We start from the raw sequence: 25,819 nt of genomic DNA, 5'->3' as shown, positions 1-25,819 counted from the left end.
GATTTTGTTGAGGATTTTGGCATCTTTGTTCATGAGAGATATTGGCCTGTAATTCTCTTTCATTGTGTTGTCTTTATCTGGTTTTGGTATTAGGGTGATGCTGGCTTCTTAGAATGAGCTTGGAAGTGTTCCTTCCTCTTGGATTTTTTGGAATAGTCTGAGGAGGATAGATTTTAGTTCTTCCTTGAATGTTTGGTAAAACTCCCCTGTGAAGCCATCTGGCCCCGGGCTTTTGTTTGCTGGAAGTTTTGTGATTACTGCTTCAATTTCCTCCATAGTTATTGGTCTATTGAGATTTTTAGCTTCTTCCTGATTAAGTTTTGGAATGTTGTATTTTTCTAGGAATATGTCCATTTCCTCCAGGTTGTCTAGTTTGTTGGAGTAGAGTTGTTCATAGTATTTTCTAACAATCCTTTGTATTTCTGTGGGTTCTGTTGTTATTTCTTCTCTTTCATTTCTGTTTTTGTTTATTTGGGTCCTCTCTCTTTGTTTCTTGGTGAGCCTGGCTAAAAGTTCATCAATCTTGTTTATCCTTTCAAAGAACCAGCTCTTGGTTTTGTTGATCTTTTGTATTGTTTTTTGATCTCTATGTCATTTATTTCTGCTCTGATCTTTATTATATCCTTCCTTATGCTTACACTGGGCTTTTCTTGTTGCTCTCTTTCTAACTCTTTAAGGTGTACAGTTAGGTAATTTATTCTCATTGTTTCTTGTTTCTTGCAGTAGTCTTGTAGAGCTATGAACTTCCCTCTCAAGACTGCTTTCGCTGTCCCATAGGTTTTGGATTGTTGTGTTTTCATTGTGGTTTGTTGCCATGATGTTTTTTATTTCTTCCTTGATCTCTCTGGTAACCCAGTCATTGTTTAATAGTGTACTATTTAGTCTCCATGTGTTTTATTTTTTTGGATTGTTTTTATTGTAGTTGATTTACAGTTTTATGCTATTGTGGTCTGAGAAGATGCTTGATATGATTTCAATCTTCTTGAATTTGAAGAGACTTTGCCTGTGACCCAATATATGGTCTATCTTTGAAAATGACTCATGTGCACTTGAGAAGAATGTATATTCTATGGCTTGGGGGGGAATGTTCTGAAGATGTCAATTAATTCCATCTGATCTAGTTTGTCATTTAGGATTGATGTTTCTTTGCTGATTTATTGTTTAGAGGGCTTTTCCAATGGTGATATTGGGGTGTTAAAGTCCCCTACTATTATTGTGTTTCTGTCAATCTCTCCCTTGATCTCCTCCAGAAGATTTCTTATGTATTTGGGTGCTCCTTTATTGGGTGCGTATATGTTTACCAGAGTTATTTCTTCTTGTTGGATTGCTCCCTTTAGTATTATGAGGTGGCCTTCCTTATCTCTTTTTATGTCCTTGAATTTGAGATCTAATTTGTCAGATATAAATATTGCTACCCTGGCTTTTTTTTTTTTTTTTTGCTTCCATTCGCCTGAAAAACCTTTTTCCATCCCTTCACCATCAGTCTGTGTGCGTCTTTTTTTCTGAGGTGGGTTTCCTGTAGACAGTAGATATATGGGTCATGTTTTCTTATCCATTCAGTTACCCTATGTCTTTTGATTGGGGCATTTAATCCATTTACATTTAAAGTTATTATTGATAGATAATTGTTTGTCGCAATATTTATTCTTTTTTTAAATTATTTTTTTATATTTTTATTTTATTTTTTTATTAAGTCTTTATTGTTCAGATAATTACAGTTGTTCCTCTTTTTTCCCCCCAAAGCTCCCCTCCACCAAGTTCCCAACCCACCCTCTGCCCTCACCTGCCCCCCCCCCCACTGTCCTCATCCATAGGTGCACGATTTTTGTCCAATCTCTTCCTGCATCCCCCACACCCCTTTCACCCTCAAGAATAGTCAGTCCACTCCCTTTCTATGCCCCTTATTCTATTATAATCACCAGTTTATTCTGTTCATCAGATTATTTATTCACTTGATTTTTAGATTCACTTGTTGATAGATGTGTATTAGTAGTTCATAATTTGTATCTTTACCTTTTTCTTCTTCTTCCTCTTCTTAAAGGATACCTTTCAGCATTTCATATAATACTGGTTTGGTGGTGATGAACTCCTTTAGCTTTTTCTTCTGTGAAGCTCTTTATCTGACCTTAAATTCTGAATGATAGCTTTGCTGGATAAAGTAATCTTGACTGTAGGTTCTTGGCATTCATCACTTTGAATATTTCTTGCCACTCCCTTCTGGCCTGCAAAGTTTCTGTTGAGAAATCAGCTGACAGTCGTATGGGTATTCCCTCGTAGGTAACTGACTGTCTTTCTCTTGCTGCTTTTAAAATTCTCTCTTTGTCTTTTGCTCTTGGCATTTTAATTATGATGTGTCTTGGTGTGGTCCTCTTTGGATTTCTTTTGTTTGGGGTTCTCTGTGCTTCCTGGACTTGTAAGTCTATTTCTTTCACCAGGTAGGGGAAGTTTTCTGTCATTGCTGGTGTCCAACCCCAGCAGGTCCCGGGGTTCCCAAAGGTGTAGACAGAGTCAGCGAAGAAGGAATGACACGGAGACAGTGTTCAGTTGATCAGCAGCCTAGTCAGGATCTCTAGCCAGGATCTCCAGCCAAGTTCTGGTCAGGATCTCCAGCGAAGTTCTGCTGTTTATTGTCTTGTTACATCTGCATTTATACCAGTTGATTTTAATCCTGTCAATTTCTATTGCAAAGGTTAGGGCGTTTCTTACCTCCATTCCAGGGAGAAAAGATTATGTAGCTTAAGTGTGATTGTTTGTAGTTAAAGTGATTAACTACCCTCCTGGTACTTAGTTAAGGTGTTTTATCCCCTCCCTAACTTCAGGGAAAAATCCCTACCTGGGGAAACAACCTTTCTCTGAGAGGTGACCTTCGTTAAAACACATAGCACTAAGGGGAGCAAACATATTAAGAACAGTATGCTATATACGCCAGGTCCCTTGAAACATATGCTGTGCAGATGTTTCTTTCCTGCAGCGACTGTGTCAAGCAGCAAGGATGGACCGGCTCCTGGCAAATTCCCCCTTTTTTATTTTTTAAATGATAGCGCATGCAAATCAGTGGCCACCTCTCAGATTGGGCCGTTTAAGACTCAAAAGAAGACTGGCAAGCAATGACAGTGAGCATAGCTATAAACATAGTGGATGGAGCGCACAAGGAGCTCCATTCTTGTAGAAGGTGGCCGGCCTCTTCAGTCAAGGGATTTCAGCTGTCCTCAAGTTGTTGGTTTGATTGTCTTTGTTGGTCTGGCTAGCAGGTGGTGTCACTGGCCACGGGCTTCCCAAAGCATCAGCGAGTTGAAGGGCTGCATCAAAGGGTCCATCAGGGCTGTGGTTGATGGTGGTGTCGGTGTCTGAGGAGGAGTAAGCTGTGCCCTCTGGGTCAGCTGATATGGAAGATGGAGGGTAGTAGAGAGAAAAAGAAGACAAAGCAAAAGAACTACAAGGCATGGAAGTGTTTAGAAAAAAGATGGAGAAGAAAGGGAAGAAGGCAGCATCCTGACACAGCCCTTTCCTTCGGCTGCCCCTTTCCCTGTGATCCAAGGTAGAAATGGGAAACAAGTCCTGTTTCAGTGAGAGGGCATCTGCTGTCAGCCAGTCTCTGTCTTTACCTGGGTCCCGATCTGAGCTGGGCCAAGTCTCTTTCTGTTATCTGGGTCTGGATCTGAGCTGGGCATGGGAAGCGGGAAGCAGCCATGGGGGCAGGAAACCTCCCTCAGAAGGGGTGAGTGTTCAAGCCCCTGCATAGTTGGGGGGCTGAGGATCTGTTCCCCACCTTTGTTGACCCCCAAGTTCTCTCCTGCCAGCCCCTCTGACTGTGCCTGTCTTAGGTCGTTCCTCCCTGAGGAATCTTACCCGTCTTTGACTAACCAGCCATCCTCCAGGGCCAAGCAGGGTGATATGAGGTTCACTTCTGTCTCCTTGGTAGCCTATGCCACCGTGGCCTGCACGCCCAGCAACTGCCTTGGGATCCCCTCTCCTGCTGACGGGGCCCCGGCATTGATCACATATCTTGGGGAACCCAGGTTTCTTCTTCAGGGAGGGCCAGTTCATGCCACTGGGTGAGAGACAGATCCATGGTACCAGCCACCATGAGGCTTCAACCTCAGCATGAACAGAGAGCTCAGGCAACAGCTATGGGCAATTGGATTGTAAGAAGAGGGTCCCTCTTGACACAAGGGTAAGAGGGGCCAATACAGGACAAAGGAGAGTCCCAGAACAGGGCTTTCTCAGCCCAGGATGTCAGGCTCTTGGCACAAGACAACTCCATGTATGGGGCATATACCAAACACCCGTAGTCACGGCATAAAAGGGAGGTGCCCTTCCTGGAACAGTTGGGTAGGGAGTTTCTAGAAAAGGCTATGTTCAGGAGAGAAGGAGAGAGGCCAAAGAACCAGCAAACAAGTAGTCAGATTAAAAAAAAAAGAAGAAGAAGAAAGAAAGAAAAAAGAAAGGAGATGTAGGGCAAAGCTGGGACATATGGACAGACAAAAAGGAGGCACATGTGATCCTCCCAATGGATAGGTTGTTCCAGCTCAGGGCTGCACATATGCTGCAAAATGGGCACTGGTCAGGTGTGCTAGGGTGAGGCGGAGATGGAGGGCAGTGAGACATAAGGTCGGACTAGACGGTCTGGAATCCACACAGGTGAGTCTGCGTCTTGTGGAAATATACAAGCATATCCTCTCCCCCAAGTTAAAAGTACATCAGGTCCCTTCCAGGCTCCTGTAAGCAAGTCTCTCCATTTGACGAGGGCTTTAGGTTTAGTTAGATCAGGGCTCCAATGTCTGTACATCGGGGAATTTCCCTCAGAATCTACATTTAGTATATTAATTACAAATAGAGTATGTTGTAGAACATGATGAGGAGAGGAATATTTAAACTCATTTTCTTGTAATTTTTTAATTTGTGTTTTTAAAGTTTGGTGAGCCCTTTCTACTATTGCTTGGCCTTGAGGATTGTAGGGTATTCCTGTAGTATGTGTGATGCCGAATGTAGAGCATAAGTTTTTAAAAGCTCTAGAGGTATAGGCAGGCCCATTGTCTGTTTTAAGTGCCCTTGGTATTCCTAGGTAGGAAAAACATTGGAATAAATGTTGACTTACATCTTTAAAGGCTTCTCCTGTACGTGCAGAAGCAAGGATAACATGAGAAAAGGTATCAATACAAACATGCACATAGCAAAGTTTGCCAAAAGATGGGACATGAGTAATATCCATCTGCCATAAGTCACAGGGTCTAAGTCCTCTTGGATTAACTCCAGTAGCAGGGCTAGGAAAATGAGTAGGACAATGGCCGCAGTCACGCACAATACTTTGAGCAGCTTCTCTAGATATGCGATAATATAGACAGAGAGCAGAAGCATTTTGATGGTGAATGGCATGGGACCGCCGGGCTTCTTCTAGAGCTATACAAACTACTGGGCGAGTTAGTAAATCCGCCTGATAATTTCCTTCGCTTAAGGGTCCTGGTAGGCAGGAATGAGCTCTAATATGTCCAATAGAGAAAGCCTTTTCTCATTTATGAATGTAAGTTTGTAGCTGAGTTAACAAAGAGAAAATGGCTGTTCTTCCTTGTGGGAGAGAGGCGGTCTCAATATGAGGAAATAATTTAACTATATATTGAGAGTCAGTGTACAAGTTAAAGGGAACCTGTTGCAATTGTTCAAAAGCATAAATGACTGCCAAAAGCTCTGTTCTCTGGGCTGATGTCTCTAGGGTTTGTTGAACATGGGTTATTGAGTCAATGATTGTTACTGCCCTACCATTAGAGGAACCATCTGTGAATACGAAGGATGCAGGAGGTGATAATGGCTCTTTTGAACATTTAATAGGAAATATAAATGGATGAAGGGAGAGAAATTGCAATATAGGTGATCTTGGCAAATGATGTAAAATTTATCCTGGGAAGTTACCTATAGCTATTTGCCACTCTTCTTCAAATTGTAATAGTGTTTCTAATTGTTCTCTTTTATAAGGTATTATTATCTCAGTAACTTCTCTTCCAAAGAGTTTGATACTGCGTCGTCTACCTTTGGTAATGAGAGTGGCCACTAGGGAGGGATAGGGTGGTACAATCTTCCTAGGAGTGACAGGTAAATGTATCCATTCTAATGGTCCTTCCTGCCACAAGCATCCTGTAGGAGTATATTTAGTGGCTAGAATAATTAAGGTCCAAGATTTGGAATAATCTAGATACTGTAGTTGCTGTTTATCGATGGCCTGTTCTATTTTTGCTATAGCCTTTTCTCCTTCTACAGTTAATTGTTGGGGAGACTTAGGGTTAGAATCCCCCTTTAAAATGTCAAATAGAGGTTTTAAGTCAAGAGTGGTTATTTTTAGATATGACCTGACCCAGTTGATATCACCTAATAGTTTCTGATAATCATTCAATGTGTTTAAATGATCTTTTCTTAATTGTAAAGGCTGATGGGTGATAGTAGAGGTATGTAATATTCTGCCTAAGTAGGAAAAAGAAGGTTCAGTCTGAATCTTTTCTGGGGCTATTTTTAGACCATGTTCTTCTAAAGCAAGGACAGTCTGAGTAAGAATTTCCTGTAAAGTAGCCCGATCTTTATGAGCTAGTAAAATATCATCCATATAATGAATAAGATATAGATCTGAAAATTTCTTTCTAATAACTTGCAATGCCTGATCTACAAACTTTTGACATAATGTAGGACTATTTTTCGTCCCTTGTGGGAGAACCTTACATTGGTATCTCTGACAAGGCTGTTTAAAGTTTTCTGATGGTATGCTGAATGCAAATCTTTGACAATCAGCCGGGTGAAGAGGTATAGTGAAAAAACAACCCTGTAAGTCAATAACAACAACACAATACTCCTGTGGAATTGCCACAGGGGAGGGCAATCCAGGTTGTAAGGAGCCCATATCTTCCATGGTGGCATTTATGGCTCTTAGATCTTGCAAAAGTCTCCACTTGCCTGATTTCTTTCTTATTACAAATATGGGTGTGTTCCAGGGACTATTTGATGGCTCTATATGTCCCTCTTCTAATTGCTGATCAATTAATTGTCGGGCTGCTGATATTTTCTCAGATGTTAAGGGCCATTGCTCAACCCATACTGGTTGTGACGATTTCCAGACTATGGGATCAGCAGTCCTAAGGGCAATGGCCCCAATTATAAATCCTGTCGAGGAGTGTGAGGTATTACTTTCTTTTCCTAATCCCTTTTCTGGATTAAATCTCGTGTCTAGCATCTGTGATGTTACTCTGTCACTGGGGCTATGTAATAGAACTCCCATTTGAGACAAGATATCTCTTCCCCATAATGTAAAGGGGTTAGTCATAATTACATAGGGACAGAATGTTCCTGAATGTTGATCTTCATCAGCCCAAATTAAAATCTGAGAACTCTTTTTTACATTAGATGCCTTGCCTAGTCCTACTAGGGAAGTGGAGGTGGTGTGCATGGGCCATGAAGAGGGCCAATCCTTCCCTGCTATGCAGGAAACATCTGCTCCTGTATCCAATAGACCTTCAATTGGTTTTCCCTGAATTTGTAAAATTTTTGTAGGTCTAGTAGCCTGGATTTCTTGTATCCAAAATGCTGCATCACTAGATCCAAAGCCTCCGGCCCCTCTAGCTTCCTGGGTAATAGCTGTCCCTATTTTATGTATTGGTAACAGGATTAATTGGGCAATTCTCTGGTTGGGCTGAATCTGTATAGTTGTGGTGGGTGGGGAAAGTAAAATCTGTATTTCTCCTGTGTAGTCTGCATCAACAACTCCTGGGATGACTAAGATCCCCTGTAATGAGGTGGAGCTCCATCCTAATATTAAACCTACAGTTCCCTCAGGCAGCGGCCCAGACACTCCTGTAGGAATGGCTGCTACTGGCGAGTCTGGGGTTAGTATTGCATGGGTGGTTGAGTGGTGGTCCAATCCTGCACTGCCTGGGGTTGCCCTGAAGAGGTCACTGACTGATTGAAATTTGCAGAGGGGTTGAGGGTTGATGCCCCTATTATTGCAGGGGCCTGGGGCTGGCCCCTTCTCAAGTTTCCCAATTGAGGTGATGGGATATAACCTCCTTGGGAGCTATTTGTGGAGTTTAAAGGCCAACCATTTTTATGGTATTTTGATCTACATTCCTTTGCCCAATGGAATCCTTTCTGACATCGGGGACAAACGGTTTTTGGAGGATTAATATTATTCCCTAATGTATTTCCAGGCTGTTGAGGAGCTTGCCATCTGGCCTGAGTATTATTATTTTTATTTGGGCATTCTCTGCTAAAGTGCCCACATAAGCCACAAGAGTAGCAGTTCATATTTCTTTTATTACCTGTATTATTGCTGGCTTGTCCTTTGCCGTGTACATATTGAGGGTATGTCTCCCCTTTGAGAGCTGCAGCTATAGCTACACCCTGTATAAATGCTGGACTTACATCAGCACACTGTTTTATAAAATCATTTATAGTTCCTGTTCTGCGAATCGGCCTTAATAAAGCCTGACAGGTATTATTAGCATTTTCAAAAGCCAGTTGTTTGATTAGGATATCGGCTGCCTCTTCGTTATTGATTACTCTCTTGACTGCCTGTATGAACCGAGAAAGGAAATCCTGATATGGTTCCTCGACCTTCTGTTTAACCTCTGTAAGGGTGGTTGTTTTTCCTGCTGTATAAGGTAGGGATTTCTAGGCATTTACTGCACAACTGGTTACTTTAATAAGTGCCTCTTTGGTCATATACATTTGCTCCTGAGCCGTGTTAAAATCACCTTCTCCTAATATCATGTCTAGGGTTATTCCTCCTCTGGAATTTTTGCTAGTGGCTACAGCTCTCTTAGCAAGATCATCATATTCAGTTTTCCATAATAAGTAATCGCCTCCTGAGAGACAGGCTTTACAAACCTGTGACCAATCATAAGGAGTCATCCATTTACTGGCTAGGGTTTCTACCAAGGTTTGTGTGTAAGGAGCTAGAGGTCCATATTCACAGCAGGCAAATTTTAATTCTTTAAGTATTTTGTAAGGTATAGGCTCCCAGGTGGGGTTTTCCTCCTCACCAAACTCATTCTCATATGCAACTGGGAAGCAGAGTGAGAATTCAAGATCTCCATTAGCTTCAGCTTCTCTTATCGCCCTTTGAAATTTAGACATGGAGCTCATAGGAGTCGCAGGACCTGGTTTAGGCTTCCTTTCTAATTTGGGGAGCCTGTTTTGAATGGGAGGGCCTCTCTCCTCTCTACTGACTGGAAAGGACCAATGGTCATGTTCATGATATTTATTCTCCTTCTGATCAGTAGGCATAGCTACATTGCTCTTAGATTGAGCTGGAGACAATAATGATGTATCCTCTCTAGATGGAGCCGAGGGACTATTTAAAGTTTGAGAAAGTTCAACCGTTTTTGCCTCTGGTGCCAATGTGTCACAAATTGAATTCCAGAGGGAAAAGATATTTGCCAGGACCTTCTCAGATCCATGGTAGCTGTAATAGTTCTTTAATTGCTCTCCTACTTTAGTCCCAAGTTTCTAAATTAACAGTTCCATTCTCAGGAAGCCATTGACATACATCTTGTATAAAACTTTCTGTCTGATTGGTAGTAACCTTAACTCCGCTGCTAGCAAGCATATGCGTTAAAAGATTAATACAGAGTCTTTTTTGTTTAGACTCAGTATGACCCATCTTGTCAATCTAAGTTCTGTACTAACTACCCGCTTACCCTACTTATCCTTTATAGGGGGGGGTCTGCAGCACCCTACGGTGCAGTCCTATCCATCCCAAGTATGGGGGGACTTACCTAAGGGTCCCTGTTCAGGCGCCAGATGCTGGGGTCCAACCCCAGCAGGTCCAGGGGTTCCCAAAGGTGTAGATGGAGTTGGCAAAGAAGGAATGACACGGAGACAGTGTTCAGTTGGTCAGCAGCCTAGCCAGGATCTCCAGCCAAGTTCTGGTCAGGATCTCCAGTGAAGTTCTGGTGTTTATTTTCTTGTTACATCTGTATTTATACCAGTTGATTTTAATCCTGTCAATTTCTATTGCAAAGGTTAGGGCGTTTCTTACCTCCATTCCAGGGAGAAAAGATTATGTAGCTTAAGCATGATTGTTTGTAGTTAAAGTGATTAACTACCCGCCTGGTACTTAGTTAAGGGGTTTTATCCCCTCCCTAACGTCAGGGAAAAATCCCTACCTGGGGGAACAAACTTTCTCTGAGAGGTGACCTTCGTTAAAACACATAGCACTAAGGGGAGAAAACATATTAAGAACAGTATGCTATATACGCCAGGTCCCTTGAAACATATGCTGTGCAGATGTTTCTTTCCTGCAGTGACTTTGTCAAGCAGCAAGGATGGACCGGCTTCCGGCATGTCATTATTTCTTCAAATAGATTTTCAATATCTTGCTCCTCTCTTCTTCTGGCTCCCCCATAATTCGGATGTTGGTATGCTTGAAGTTGTCCCAGAGGCTCCTTACACTATCTTCATATTTTTGGATTGTTTTTTCTTTTTGTTTCTCTGGTTCGGTGTTTTTTGCTTGTTCATATTTCAAATCTTTGACTTCATTCTTGTGATCCTCTAGTCTGCTGTTGGAACTCTGTATAATATCCTTTATTTCAGTCCGTGTATGCTTAATTTCTAGTTGGTCCTTTTTCATAACCTCGAGGGTCTCACTAGATTTCTTGAGGGTCTCACGAAATTTATCGGCGGTTTCTAGAAAATTTTTGAAAAACTTTACAAGTGTGATTTTGAACTCTATATACAGTATTCTGCTTTCCTCTATTTCTGTCATTTGAGACCTGTTTCTTTGTCTCCGTAATTTTTATGCTTCCCTGTGTTGATAGAGTGGCTTTCTGTGCTAGGTGTCCTATAGGACCCAGTGGCTCAGCCACCCCAATTGCCTGAGGTGGACACTCTTGGTGCACCCCTTTGTGGCCTTTGCGCACAGTCTTGTTGTAGTTAAGCCTTGATTGTTGTAGGTGTCACTGGGAGGAATTCACCTCCAGGCCAATTGGCTTTGAGAGTCTGCTGTGTCTATGGTGGGAGAACTTCTGTGCTGAAGACACCCTTCTGGGGCAAGACTTGCTTCAGTGGGGCTTTGGTGCTCACTGAGTCTGCCCTCTGAGTGTGTCCCTTATGGATCTGAGAAGTTGTAGTTGGATGGTCCCACTCTGACCACTGGGCACACTGGCTCTTGGATTTAAGGAGGTGCTAATTTAGCCTCTTCCTGAGGCTACCCAGCAGGAGCTATGAAGAGATATGCAGATTCCCCTTCCTTGTTTGGGTTCAGAGGTGCCCAAATGAGGTCCAGGTGTGAAGCAATGCAAGCTTCTGTGGGGCCTTGGGGCTTCTCTTGGAAGTTCTGGGTCTCTCTGGCCCAGCTGCAGTTTGTTAGGTAATTTTCAGATTGCAAAGGGCCAGGGCATTCATATTCAAAAGCCTCTGCCACAGCTTGGGTGGGGCAGGGTCTCAGGGAATCAACAGGATGGAGCAAGCAGCTATGGCTGATCCTCAGCTCTTCCCTAAGGGGCCCTGCGTCTCAGTGTCCCAGTAATCACTGCAAGCACCTTTGAGAGAAAGCTGCCCTCGAGTTCCGAGTTCTCCCCGCTGCCAGACAGTCCAGTTTCTCCCTGTATGAGTCTGGGTCCCCAGAGACTCACCCAGAACTGGAGCAGTCAGAGCAATCAGAAGCTTGTGACTCCCTCCCTATTCAAAAAGACAGCCGTGTCCTCAGTTGCCAGCCCTTGCCGCATGTGCCTCCGTACCTCTGCACTTCCGCACCTCCTCTGAGTCTCAGTGTGCTTTTCTCTTTCCTTCTAGTTGTAGAATTTCCACCAGCCAGCCTTCCTATGGTTCTGGATGATGTCCGTTTTGTCTTTTAGTTGTATTTTTGAATTTGTTGAGGGAGGCAGCAATTTCCAGGGTTTACCTATGCCGCCATCTTTGTTTTTCTCCATTTTTATTCTTTACCCCTTTGTTCCTTCTTTGTTTCCTATTTTTTATTTTTACAGTAGACCCTTTAGCATTTCTTGCATTTCTGGTTTGGTGGTAATAACCTCCCGTAGTCCTTTTTTGTCTGTGAAGCTCCTGATTTCACCCTCAATTTTGATTGATAGCCTTGCTGGGTACAGTATTCTTGGATTCAGACCCTTCCTTTGCATGACTTTGTATATTTCATTCCATTCCCTTGTTGCCTGATGTGTTTCTGTTGAGAAATCAATCGCTAGTCTGATGGGGGATCCTTTGTAGGTAACTTTCTGTCTCTCTCTGGCTGCTTTTAAGATTCTTGCTTTGTCATTGGTGTTTGCCAGTTTAATTATAATGTGCCTTGGCATCGGTCTTTTGGGGTTCATTTTGTTTGGGACTCTGTGAGCTTCTTGTATTTGTGAGTTTTTTCTTCCCAATATCAGGGAAGTTTTCTATCATTATTTTTTCAAACAGGTTTTCTATTCCTCGCTCAGTTTCCTCTCCCTCTGGCACACCTATTATATTCGGATGTTATTTCTTTTCGTGTTGTCCCAGAGTTCTCTTAGGCTCTCCTCCTGCTTTTTAAATTTTTTTTTTCTAGAAGCTGTTCTGCTTGGGTATTTTTTCCTACCTTGTCTTCTAGCTCACTGATGCGGTCTTCTGTTTCTTCAAGTCTACTGTTGATGCTTTCTATTGAGTTCTTTATAGCAATGATGCCATTTTTCATTTCTTCTTGGTTTTTCTTCATTTCCTCTTGGTTCTTACACATATTGTTGAATTTGTCTTCCATTCTTTTCATCCACCTTATGGCCATGTCTCTGAATTCTTTCTCTGACAGGTTGCTTGCCTCCATTGCCTCCATTTCATTTATTTCTTTTTCTGGTGATGCCTGTTTTTCTTTCATATGCAGGCTGGTTCTTTGTTTCACCGTGATCTCTCTTATCCAGGTGTTTGGTTATGTAGGTCTCTATCTGCTGCGTTAATTTAAAGGCACAAAATACAACACAAGAAGGCACAATGTACAAGGCAGTGAACACAAATGTATTCACGATATTAATAACCCCAAATAAAGGTGACCACCCAAGCAAAGAGAATTAGGGGATTTAGAAGAAAGAAGAGAAAAAGAGAAAAGAGAAAAAGAAAAAAAAAGGAGTGCTCAAATGAAATTGGGAAAAGGGAGAAAAAAAGTAAGAGAGAAAAGAGAGAGAATGAAATAGAAGAGGGGAAGAGACTATTTATATGGGGAGAAAACTCCAATAGAACCACCACTAATCCCAATGAATTCCAGCAACAGATCCCTGGAGATGAATACAAACTACAAACAACCACTAATATCAAGTGAGGCGAGGGAAAACAGAAGCACAAAAATAACCAGAGGGGGGGAAAAAAACAACAGGAAAATAAAAAGCAAAAGCAAAACAATCTCACAAACAAGCATGAAAAACCCAATATATTCAACAATCAAGCAAACAATAACAAAATGACAGAGAGAGAAAATAATTTGTATAGTGAAGAAAGATAAGAGAGAGGTGTATATGGATTTAGAGCAGGGGATTGGAAATTAGATATATAAGTAGGGTAAAATTTAGACAGGGGGTGAAAAGAAGGAATAAGGAAAATCTAAAGCAGGAATAGGGTAAGAGAAACAGGACAACAAAAGGGGAAAAGTGAGGGAGAGAGTTTTGGCATAAAGGTTAAGTTGAGGTAGAGAAAAATGATGCTAAAGGAATGATGAAAATAGAATGTAGAACACTAATCCCAAAATAAAATAAAGAGAAAATAAAATGACACTTTACAAAATGGTAAAATGGTAGTAGTAATAATACTGTTTAAAAATAAAAATGTAGTAATTAAAAAGGTAAAATCAGGTGATAAAAAAGAAAAAAATAGTTTCTTAATTAAAAGGTGAAAAAATAATTAAAAATAAAAATAAAAATGTGCAGTAGTGAAGGTGTTTCAGGTCCTCTACTCTTCTTTCTGAAATGCCTTAGTCCTGCCAGGTATTCAGGAGAGTGTTGAATTTCCCTGCGATACACTGTTCCTCCATGTTGTAAACCACAGTCCTGATTTTAAGGCAGACAGTATTTGTTTCCCAGACTGCCTTTATTTGTATTTACAGAAGAGTCAGTTCGTGGATCAGCCCCTGGGTGGCAGTGTTTCTGGATTGACCTCCGAGGCTATAAGTCCTCTCTATCCAGCAGTTAGGGTTTATTTTCTCTATTGCACTTAAAACTGGTTTTGGAGAGTTGACTGCCCTAGAGCCTGTTCTTTAATCATTACTCCCGCTCTGTTTCCCAGGTTTCACAAAAACAATTTTCCCCTGCAGTCTCTGCGAGTGACCCCAACTGGGCAATCCCATGCACTGGGTTTAATAATCAAATGCAAAGATTTAAGGGGAAGGGAAAAATCAAGAGCCTGAGAAGTTGCACGAATTCGCAACCCTCCACCTTCCAGCTCTGTGCGCAGTCTCTTCCACGCATCCTCTCTACCCTGGCACTAAGCAGCCGGCACACTGGCAAAATCTGAGGCTGCTTTTTTGCTTCCAGTCCAGCTATGGGCTTATTTTTAGCGTTCCCCTCTGCCAGCAGCCCTGCGGGAGCCCTTCCATACTCGTTGATCACGCTGGCCCCAACAGCTGCGGAATTTGTGGGGCACAGATTTCCCCCGCTCGCGTTCCTCTCTCCAACCTGAATTGCAAACTGCACTGTTAGGCGAAATCTGACCTTTATGTGAGGAAAAGCAGGGCTCATCTGAGTTCACGTAGTCGCACTGCTTGATATCCGTTGTTTCCGGGTTAGTAGCCGATCTCTGGATGCCGGGTCTTTGGATGTATACGCTTCCAATAACAGCCACTCAAGATGGCGCATTCTCCGCAGCTGAGCCGGCGCCCTGGGAGAGATTTCAGCCGCAGTCTCCAACCGCCCCCTTTCTCTGGGAGTCCTCTGTCTTTCCCTGCTACAAACTGTCTCCCATATGAATATCTTCTGCTTATTCAGGCTGTATGTTACCCGTTTCAGCTGCTCACTCTTATCTGCTCCGGGACAAGGCACAGGACACGTCCGTCTATACCTCCGCCATTTTCTTCTTCGCTATTCATCACTTTGAATATTTCTTGCTACTCCCTTCTGGCCTGCATAGTATCTGTTGAGAAATCAGCTGACAGTCATATGGATACTCCCTTGTAGGTAACTAAGTGCTTTTCTCTTGCTGCTTTTAAGATTCTCTCTTTGTCTTTTGCCCTTCGCATTTTTTACACTTTAATAAAAGCACTGTAATTTCTATTATATTAGCGAATACATGAAAGAACAATTTTAAAAAATGGATTCAAACTACTGGTTCTTACACCCACAAACGTACATCAGAATCACTGGTGAGGTTTTAAGTCCAGGTCTCATTCTCGGAGAAGGTTGTGGCAGGGGTCAGGCCCCAGGTATTTTTCAAAAGCTTTCCAGGCAGCTCTGATGTTTCCTCCTGGCCAAGTCACTGACTTTAGGTGGGCTGGGGCTCTTTGGGTTTTGGGGGTCACTGTTTGGGGGTATGGGAAGCTTTTCTTGCAGACTTATTAGCTGTAGTGAAGAACTTGGCCTCTAGCTTTTTGGGCTTCTGTCTTGGGTCTTTTGTCCCCAAAGGAGAGTTTCTTTGCTTCTCCACTTCTTCTTTGACTCTTGGCTTCTTCCCTGGACCTTTACCTGGGGTCTTGGGCTCTGGTGCTTTCGGCATCTACAAAGCTGGAAAGGCCTTTCTCTTCTTCCCACGAGGTGGGTTGGAACCAGAACTCTTTACTGGAGAGTTCTCGTCTGTGGCATGTTTTTGCATCTCTACATTTTCTTTGGCAGGAGTTTCTCCTATTGGGACCAGCAATGGGATTTCTTCTTCAGATTCAATTTATGTACTTTATTTTTGGTTTTTATTCTGCAGGTCTCTTTCTTCTCAGGCTTAGGGGTCTCTTTCTCCTGGGGTCCTGGAGAACCACAAGTTTTAGAGGCCGTCTCCTCTGTAGGTAGGGCTGATGTAGACTTTCTACCCTGTTTCATAGGCTTTCTGATTATTTTCTTCTCCTTTCGTCTCTTTTTCTGTTCTTTTAGTTTTAATATTTTCTTTGCTTCTTGTTTCTTCAGACTAAAAATGTTCACTCCTTTAGTTTCATCCCAACTGCTGACAAATGAAGAAAAGATAGGAAGGGCAACTGATCTCTCAGTTTTCACGTACAAGAGTTTCACACTCTCCCACTTCTCTGGCAATTTTTGTAAAAGCTTTTTTTTTAACAGCAAGAATGTTTTTGGTGATGTGCTGAACCTGCATTCCAGTGTGACCAATGTGGATAGTGCTGCAAGAATCACTTTTAGAGATGTTTAAGACAGTTCCACCTATTGATGGGTTGATTTCTTGGGAAAGAGTCTTGGCTTTCAGATTGACAGGTATTGGATCTTTCTTTCTCTTATAGAAATGTCTCCCGAGGTGTGAGGGTAAAAGCGGCTGGATTCTTGCATCAGAAAGGAACAAGTCGAAACTACCCAGGAGGCAGAGCTTGGCCTCATAGGCTTTATACTCCTTTTTTAAAGTTCAGAGGGGGATAATCTGAGAAATGGTTTTTATTCCATGCTTGTTTAGAAGATTCTTATAAAAATGTTCCATCTTTTCAGGAGTTACATTGGGTTTGTCCTTAGTAAATAAACAGACATCTGCTAAATCTGACTGAATACCATGAGGCAAGGACAATCTGACCCTCAGTTCTTTACTTGGAATTTTCCATAATACCACCATTAAAAAAAAAATTTCATTCTCATTCAAAAGCAATCCATTTGCATTTTTCCTGGACCTGGAATGTGCCAATAGAGCTTTCACTGCCTTTCTGGCCTGCTCTTCATCCAGCTGCCCTAGTGCGGCCGGCCGGCGTTGCTGAGGTCGAGGCTGGAGTTGCGGTTGAGGCTGGAGTTGCGGTTGAGGCTGCGGGTGGTGCTGAAGCGGAGTCCTCCATTTCTTCCTGCCACGTACAGAGACTTGCGTGCGGAACACCACACCTGGCTCCTGCCATTCGCATTTTAATTATGATGTGTCTTGGTGTGGTCCTCTTTGGATTCCTCTTGTTTGCGGTTCTCTACGCTTCCTAGACTTGTAAGTCTATTTCTTTCAGCAGGTAGGGGAAGTTTTCTGTCATTATTTCTTCAAATAGGTTTTCAATATTTTGCTCTCTCTTTTCTTCTGGCACCCCCATAATTCAGATGCTGGTACGCTTGAAGTTGTCCCAGAGGCTCCTTACATTATCTTCATATTTTTGGATTCTTTTTTCTTTTTGCTTTTCCAGTTGGGTATTTTTTGCTTCTTCGTATTTCAAATCTTTGACTTGATTCTTGAAGTCCTCTAGTCTGCTGTCGAATCTCTGTATATTATTTTTTATTTCAGTCAGTGTATGCTTAATTTCTAATTGGTCCTTTTTCATATCCTTGAGGGTCTCACTAAATTTCTAGGATGTTTCAAGAAGATTCTTGAGTAACCTTATAACCATGGTTTTGAACTTTATATCCAGTAGTTTTCTTTCCTTCATTTCTTTCATTTGTGACATATTTCTTTGTCTCCACATTTTGGCTGCTTCCTTGTGTTGGTAGAGTGGCTTTCTGTGCTAGGTGTCCTATAGGGCCCAGTGGCTCAGCCTCCCCAGTTACCTGAGGTTGACACTTTTGGTGCACCCCTTTGTGGGCTGTATGCACAGTCTTGTTGTAGTTAAGTCTTGATTGCTGTTGGTATTACTGGGAGGAATTGACCACCAGGCCAATTGGCTGTGAGGACCAGCTGAGTCTACAATGGGAGAACTGCTGTGCTGGAGACAACCTTATGGAGCAGAACTTGCTTCAGTAGGACTTTGGTGCTCACTGAGTCTGCCCCTTGAGTGTGTCGCTTATGGATGTGAAGAGTTGTATTCTGGTATGGTCTCACTCTGACCACTGGGTACACTGGCTCTTGGATCTCCAAGGAGGTGCAAATTCAGTCACTGCCTAAGGCCACCCAGCAGGAGCTACAGAGAGATCTGTAGATTTCTCCTCTTTGTTTGGGGTTTGGAAGTGCCCAGGTGAGGCCCAGCTGTGAAGCAATGCAGGCTGCTGTTGAGCCTAAGCCTTACTTTTGCAAGCTTTGGTGCTCTTTGACCCAGCAGCAGTTTGTTAGGTTTTAGATTGTAGAAGAACAGGCCATTAACATGAAAAAGCCTCTGCTCACAGCTTGGGTGGGGTTGTAAATTGGGTGGGGCGGGGTCTCAGGGAATCATCAGGGTGGAGCAAACCGTAATAGCTGCCAGTCTGCTCTGCCTCGGAGTGGTCCCAGGGTCTCTGTGTCTCACAGCTCCTTGCAGGAACAATGATCACTGCAACCACCTCTGTGAGAAAGCCACCCTTGTGTTCCTGTCCCATTGCCAGACAGTGAAGTTTCTCCCCATATGTGTCTGGGTTCCCAGAGTCTTAACCAGAACTGGAGTTCAGAGCAATCAGGAGCTTGTATCTCCCTCCCAAATGAAAAAGACAACAGCATCCTCAGTTGCCAGCTCATTTCCACACGCGCCTCAATACCTCTGCACTTCCGCACCTATTCACCTCCTACCAGTTTCAATGCGCTTTTCTCTTTCCTTCTAGTTGTAGAATTTCCACTCAGCCAGCCTACTCATGGTTCTGGATGATATCCGTTTTGTCTTTTAGTTGTAGTTTTGATGTGGTTGTGCAAGGCAGCAACTACAAGTGTGTACCTACGCCGCCATCTTGGTTCCTCTGCTAGGGACAGATTTTTTAAAAAAGAGTAAAGTTTGGGAGATGGTGGCTGATGGGAAGACAGGCTGCAAGACAGTGTGTGAGTGAGAGAGCTAAAGGAGAGTGCGTGGACATGGGGGGAGTGTTAGTATTTGTGAGTGAGGGACAGTTATATTTCACAGGACTGCTGGGGACTGGCGGACCAGGCTCCCTGGCCGGGCAGCCTCTACTACCACTGAAATTTCCCTCTAAACAGCTGGCTCTGCTGGAGAGGCCACGCCATCTTGAAGGGGAGAGCGGCTGGGATTGGAAGCCCAGCCTTACCTTCAAACCAGGGAGATTTCGGATACCTCCCAGGACCCTACAGCCACAATGCCCAGGGACCAGCTAACTCAGCTGCAAACCCACAAACACCCAGACTCAAGCCTCCCTGACTGCAGGCGCCTAAAAATTTTGACGAGGGACAGACATGTGACAGCCGAATACGCGATTGGGTCCTGCACCTTCTCACACAGAAGATAGAAGGAACAGCTGAATCAAATAACATCACCCATAATTGGTGAATTAAACACAGCTGGTGAGACAATCTGTGGATGGAAATGTCAGAGATCTCCTGGAGAGAGGTGAGATCTGGGATCCAGGCTGGAGGGAGAAACATGTGCAGTGGAATCTAGAGTCTCAGAGGGAGACTGCGTTCTATCAAATCCGTGGCCCTTGGGGTCAGTGTAGCCCTCGAATGTGGAAGGGGATCCACAGGGCTTCTGGCAGAGGGGGACTCTAGATCTAAGCCCACAGCCATGGGAGACTGTGCCCAGAAAGGCAGCCTGAAGTGCTATACCAGCTGCACAGTGCCAGTGGGAGAAAGACGTGAGTCAGTGCAGTTGCTTTGTCTTTTTTTCTCCCTTGCTTTTGCTTGCTAAGACCAGTACATAGGATCTTCCAATTAAAAACACTCACCGAGACTGCAGGGGAAAGTTGTTTTTGTGAAAACTGGGGTCAGAATAGGGAGAGATGAGCAGAAAACTAGCTCTGGGGCAGTCTGTCCCTCCAACCCAGTCCTAATTGTGGCAGGGAAAGAAGAGTTTAAACCAGGGGTGGGCAAACTTTTTGACTCAAGGGCCACAATGGGTTCTTAGACTGGACTGGAGGGCTGGAACAAAAGCATGGATGGAGTGTTTGTGTGAGCTAATATAAATTCAAAGTAAACATCATTACATAAAAGGGTACGGTCTTTTATTTCAATAGTTTTATTCATTTCAAACGGGCCGGATCCGGTCCGCGGGCCGTAGTTTGCCCATGGCTGGTAAACAATGGGTTGAGGGGCCATTTGGTCCCAGAAACTAATACAGAAACACCGCCACCCAGCGGCTGTGTCAGAAATAGACGCTTGTGTAAATATAACTGAAGGCAGGCAGAAAAACAAAGTGGGCAGAGAGATCCCGCCTGCTTGAAAATAAGGTTGTGGCTTATAACACAGAGTAGTGGTGGATCGCAGGGAACTTCAACACTGTGCTGACTACTTGACAGGAAACAGGCGTGCCAAGCAGAACAGTAGAGAGCGGTCATAAATCAGCCCCTATAGGTCATTGAAGCTCCGCTGAAGTAAACAACCTTCACTACTTCACTTTTTTATATTTTATCTTTTACATAAGAAACTAAAATTTTTTCCTCACTTTATTTAACTTTTTTATTACTATATTTTTATATTTAATTATTATTATTATTACTATTATTTTACCTTTTTTAAGTTTATTTTATTTTTTCTTTATTTTATTTTATTTTTGGATTAGTGTCCTATATTCTATTTTTATTTTTATGTTAACATTATTTTACTCTAGCTCAATTTTTTTCTTTTTAATTTTGTTTTATTGCTTAACGTATTACAAAGAGTATTACATATGTCTCCTTTTTTTCCCCCTTGACCTTCCCCCGGCCTCTCCTACCCCCCAGTGTCTTGTGACCATTGGTTATGCTTATATGCATGCATACAAATCCTTCGGTTGAACTCTTACCCCCACCCCCCGCCCTCCCCAGCCTTCCCCTTATAGTTTGACAGTCTGTCTGATGCTGATCTGCCTCTGTATCTATTTTTGTTCATTAGTTTTTAATGGTCTTTATTATCCATAAATGAGTGAGATCGTGTGGTATTTTTCTTTCATTGACTGGCTTATTTCACTTAGCATAATTCTCTCCAGTTCCAACCATGCTGTTGTAAATGGTCTTCTTCCTCTTCTTAAAGCAGCGGTTCTCAACCAGTGGGTTGCCAACCTGTGGTCACGACCCTTTTGGGGGTCTAATGACCCTTTAACAGGGGTCACCAAGGCCATTGGAAAACACATATATCAGCGATTCTTAACCTGTGGGTCGCGACCCCTTTCAGGGTCAAATAACCCTTTCACAGGGGTAGCCTAAGACCATCGGAAAACACATATATAATTACATATTGTTTTTGTGATTAATCACTATGCTTTAATTATGTTCAATATGTAACAATGAAAATACATCCTGCATATTATATATTTACATTACGATTCATAACAGTAGCAAAAGTACAGTTATGAAGTAGAAACGAAAATAATTTTATGGTTGGGGGTCACCACAACATGAGGAACTATATTAAAGGGTCGCAGCATTAGGAAGGTTGAGAACCACTGCCTTAAAGAATACTTTTCAGCATTTAATATAATACTGGTTTGGTAGTGATGAACTCCTTTAGCTTTTTCTTATCTGTGAAACTCTTTATCTGACCTTCAATTCTGAATGATAGCTTTGCTGGTTAAAGTAATCTTGGTTATAGGTTCTTGCTATTCATCACTTTGAATATTTCTTGTCACTCCCTTCTGGCCTGCATAGCTTCTGTTGAAAAATCAGCTGACAATCGTATGGGTACTCCCTTGAAGGTAACAAACTGTTTTTCTCTTGCTCTTTTTACAATTCTCTCTATGTATTTTGCCCTTCCCATTTTAATTATGGTGTGCCTTGGTGTAGTCCTTTTTGGATTCCTTTTGTTTGGGGTTCTCTGTGCTTCCTGGACTTGTGAGTCTATTTTTTTCACCAGGTAGGGGAAGTTTTCTGTCATTATTTCTTCAAATAGGTTTTCAATATCTTGCTCTCTCATCTTCTGGCATCCCCATAATTTGGTATGCTTGAAGCTGTCCCAGAGGCTCCTTACACTATCTTCATATTTTTGGACTCTTTTTTCATTTTGCTTTTCCGGTTGGGTGTTTTTTGCTTCTTCGCATTTCAAATCTTTGACTTGATTCTTGTGATCCTCTAGTCTGCTGTTGGATCTCTGTATGATATTCTTTATTTAAGTCAGTGTATGCTTAATTTCTAGTTGGTCCTTTTTCATATTCTTGATGGTCTCACTAGATTTATCGAGATTCTCACTAAGGTTATCGGTGGTTTCTAGAAAATTCTTGAAAAACTTTAGAAGTGTGGTTTTGAACTCTATATCCAATAGTTTTCTTTCCTCCATTTCTGTCATTTGAGACTTGTTTCTTTGTCTCCACATTTTTTATGCTTCCCTGTGTTGATAGAGTGACTTTATGTGCTAGGTGTCCTATAGGGCCCAGTGGCTCAGCCTCTCCAATTACCTGAGGTGGACACTCTTGGTGCACCCCTTTGTGGGCTTTGTGCACCGTCTTGTTGTAGTTAAGCCTTGATTGTTGTAGGTATCACTGGGAGGAATTGACCTCCAGGCCAATTGGCTGTGAGAATCAGCTGTGGTTATGGTGGGAGAACTTCTGTGCTGGAGACACCCTTCTGGGGCAAGAATTGCTTCAGTGGGGCTTTGGTGCTCATTGAGTCTGCCCCCTGAGTGTGTCCCTTATGGATCTGAGGAGTTGTAATCTGGATGGTCCCACTCTGACCACTGGGTACACTGGCTCTTGGATCTCTAAGGAGGTGCTAATTTAGCCTCTGCCTGAGGCTACCCAGCAGGAGCTATGGGGAGATCTACAGATTACTCTTTTTTGTTTGGGGTCTGGAGGTGCCCAGATGAGGCCCAGCTGTGAAGCAATGCAAGCTGCTGTGGGGCCTTGGGCCTTCTTTTGGATGTCCTGGGTCTCTCTGACCCAGCTGCAGTTTGTTAGGTAATTTTCAGATTGCAAAGGCCAGGCCATTCATATGCAAAAGCCTTTGCACACAGCTTGGGTGGAGCGTGGCCTCAGGGAATCAACAGGGCAGAGAAAACAGCTATGGCTGATCCTCCGCCCTGCCCTAAGAGGCCCCGCGTCTCAGTGTCCCGAGGTAATCGCTGCAAGCACCTCTGAGAGAAAGCATCCCTCGAGTTCTGCCCGCTGCCAAACATGCCAGTTTCTCCCCGTATGAGTCTGGGTCCCCAGAGAGTTGCCCGGAACTTGAGTTCAGAGCAGTCAGGAGCTTGTGCCTCCCTCCCGATTGAAAAAGAGAACCGTGTCCTCAGTTGCCAGCCCTTTCCTCGTGAGCCTCCGTACCTCTGCACTTTACTTCTGCACCTCCTCTGAGTCTCAGTGTGCTTTTCTCTTTCCTTCTAGTTGAAGTGGTTGTGCGAGGCAGAAATTTCAGGTGTTTACCTATGCTGCCATCTTGGTTTCTCCCTCAATTTTTTCTTTATGCCAACACTCTCTTTATCACTTTTCCCCCTTTTCATCCTGTTTCTCTTAACCTGTTCCTGCTTTAGATTTTCTTTATCCTTTCTTTTTACTCCCTGTAAAATATTGATCTTATTCATATATCTAATTTCCTGTCTCCTGCTCTAAGTCTAATGCACACTTCCTCTTTTTGTTTCTTCACTAGCCAAAATTTTTTTATTTTTTTCTCCTTTCTTTCTGTCGTATGTTCGTTGTTTGTAGTTTGTTTTTTTTTCCTGTCTTTTTCTCTCTTTTTCTTTTCTTTTCTTTTCCTGTTTTTCCTCTCCTTGCTTATTCTCTTCTCCTACTAATAGCTTAACTAGTTTCAATCAACAACTCAGGCCTACCTACTCTCTTTTCTCCTTTTCTAATAATAGGTGAATACATAGATAAATGTATTAAAGAAAGGGAAAAATTATATATACATAAATTTTATTTAATATATATTTTTATTATATATAGTTCTCATTTTTTTCTTTTTTTAGTATTTTGTTTTTACTTTTCTTCTTATACGCGTGTTCTCTATCTACCTTTTGTATACTGAATCATGGCCATTTCCCCGTTCATTCAATTCCTTGACCTTACCTTCTGGAAATAAGTTCTGCTTCTTTAGATTCAGCTTCCCTCCTTTTTTCCCTGGGTGTTTCTTGTTTGCATTTTTTGGATTAGTGGTTGGTTTTTTGGAGTTTTTCCCCCATATACATATATTTCCCCTCCTTTTTTCTTCTCTTTATTTCTTCTTTTACATTTTTCCTTTTCGCAATATCATTATTGCACACTTTTCTCTCCCCTAATTCTCTTTTCTCTGGTGGTCACCTTTATTTGGGGTATCATGAATAGATTTGTGTTTGGTGCCCTCTGTGTTGTGTCTTTTCATGTTGTATTTTGTGCCTTTAAGTCAACGCGGTCAAGAGAGAGCTACATAACCAGACACCCTGAGAGGAGTGAACATAGGGAGACAAAGAAACTGCCCCCATACGAAAGAAAAGGAGAAATCACCAGAAAAGGAAGTAAATGAAATGGAGCCAATCAATCTGTTAGAGAAAGAATTCAGAGCAATGGTCATAACAATGCTGAAGAGGATGGAAGACACATTCAACAACCTGTGTAAGAACCATGAAGAAATGAAGAATGACATTGCTAGAATAAAGAACACAATAGGAAGCATCAACAGTAGACTAGAAGAAGCAAAGGATGGCATCAGTGAGCTAGAAGACAAGTTTGGAAAAAATACCCAAGCAGAGCAGCAACTGGAAAAAAAAATTAAAGAACAGGAGGATTACCTAAGGCAATGGTTGGCAAACTGAGGCTTGCGAGCCACATGCAGCTCTTTGGCCCCTTGAGTGTGGCTCTTCCACAAAATATCATGTGCGGGCGCACACGTACAGCGCGATTGAAACTTTGTGGCCCATGTGCAGAAGTCAGTTTTCGGCCTGGGTGAGTCTATTTTAAAGAAGTGGTGTTAGAAGAAGTGGGGGTACGTTCGCTGAGGTCGACCCCTCGATTGAGTATGTTTTTAGCAAAGGCCAGCTTAGGCGTACCCTAAGTTAATAACAATGTACCTACCTATATAGTTTAAGTTAAAAAAATTTGGCTCTCAAAAGAAATTTCAGTCGTTGTACTGTTGATATTTGGCTCTGTTGACTAATGAGTTTGCTGACCACTGACCTAAGGGAACTTTGAGACAACAGGAAATGAAACCACATCCACATAATAGGGGTGCCAGGAGGAGAGGAAACTGAGCAAGGAATAGAAAACCTGTTTGAAGAAATAATGACAGAAAACTTCCCTGATATTGGGAAGAAAAAATTCACACAAGTCCAAGAAGCTCACAGAGTCCTAAACAAGGTGAACCCCAAAAGAACAACACGAAAACACATTATAATTAAGTTGGTAAACACCAACTACAAAGTAAGAGTCTTAAAAGCAACCAGAGAGAGACAGAAAGTTACCTACAAGGGATCTCCCATCAGACTGTCAATTCATTTCTCAACAGAAACACATTAGGCCTGAAAGGAACAGAATGAAATATACAAAGTCATGCAAAGCAATGGACTGAATCCAAGAATGCTCTACCCACCAAGGCTGTCAATCAAAGTTGGGGGTGAAATCAGGAGCTTCAGAGACAAAAAAGGACTAAGAGAGTTTATTACCACCAAATCAGCAATGCAAAAAATGCTAAAGGGTCTGCTGTAAAAACAACAAATAGGAAGAGAAGAAGGAACACAAGCAGAAAGAATAAAAATGGTGATAAACAAGTCCCTATCAATGATAACTTTAAAAGTAAATGGATTAAATGCCCCAATCAAAAGACATAGGGTAGAGAACCAAGATGGCGACATAAGGTACAGACCTGTGCATGCTGCCTCCCACAACAACATTGAGACTACCAACTATAAGAAAAACAGCTATCATTCAGAACCATGGGAAAGCTGGCCCAGTGGAAGATCTACAACTGGAAGGAAAGAAAGAAGAGCATTGAGACTGAGTAGGATGTGCAGAGGCACCAAGAATGGAGGTACAGAGTCGCACGCCAGGTGGGCTGCAACTGGATGC

The 25,819-nt window shown here is 42.5% G+C and overlaps 1 pseudogene; it reads right to left on the bottom strand.

The window, feature by feature from the left end:
• Positions 1-15,405: 15,405 nt before the first annotated feature.
• On the bottom strand, positions 15,406-16,894 carry LOC118677494 (annotated as a pseudogene).
• Positions 16,895-25,819: the final 8,925 nt, after the last annotated feature.

The sequence above is a fragment of the Myotis myotis genome, unplaced genomic scaffold (genome assembly GCF_014108235.1).
Source record: "Myotis myotis isolate mMyoMyo1 unplaced genomic scaffold, mMyoMyo1.p scaffold_m19_p_2, whole genome shotgun sequence".
Taxonomy (NCBI): domain Eukaryota; kingdom Metazoa; phylum Chordata; class Mammalia; order Chiroptera; family Vespertilionidae; genus Myotis; species Myotis myotis.
Note: the sequence above shows the minus strand (reverse complement) of the source record. Positions and strands in the feature narration are given on the sequence as shown.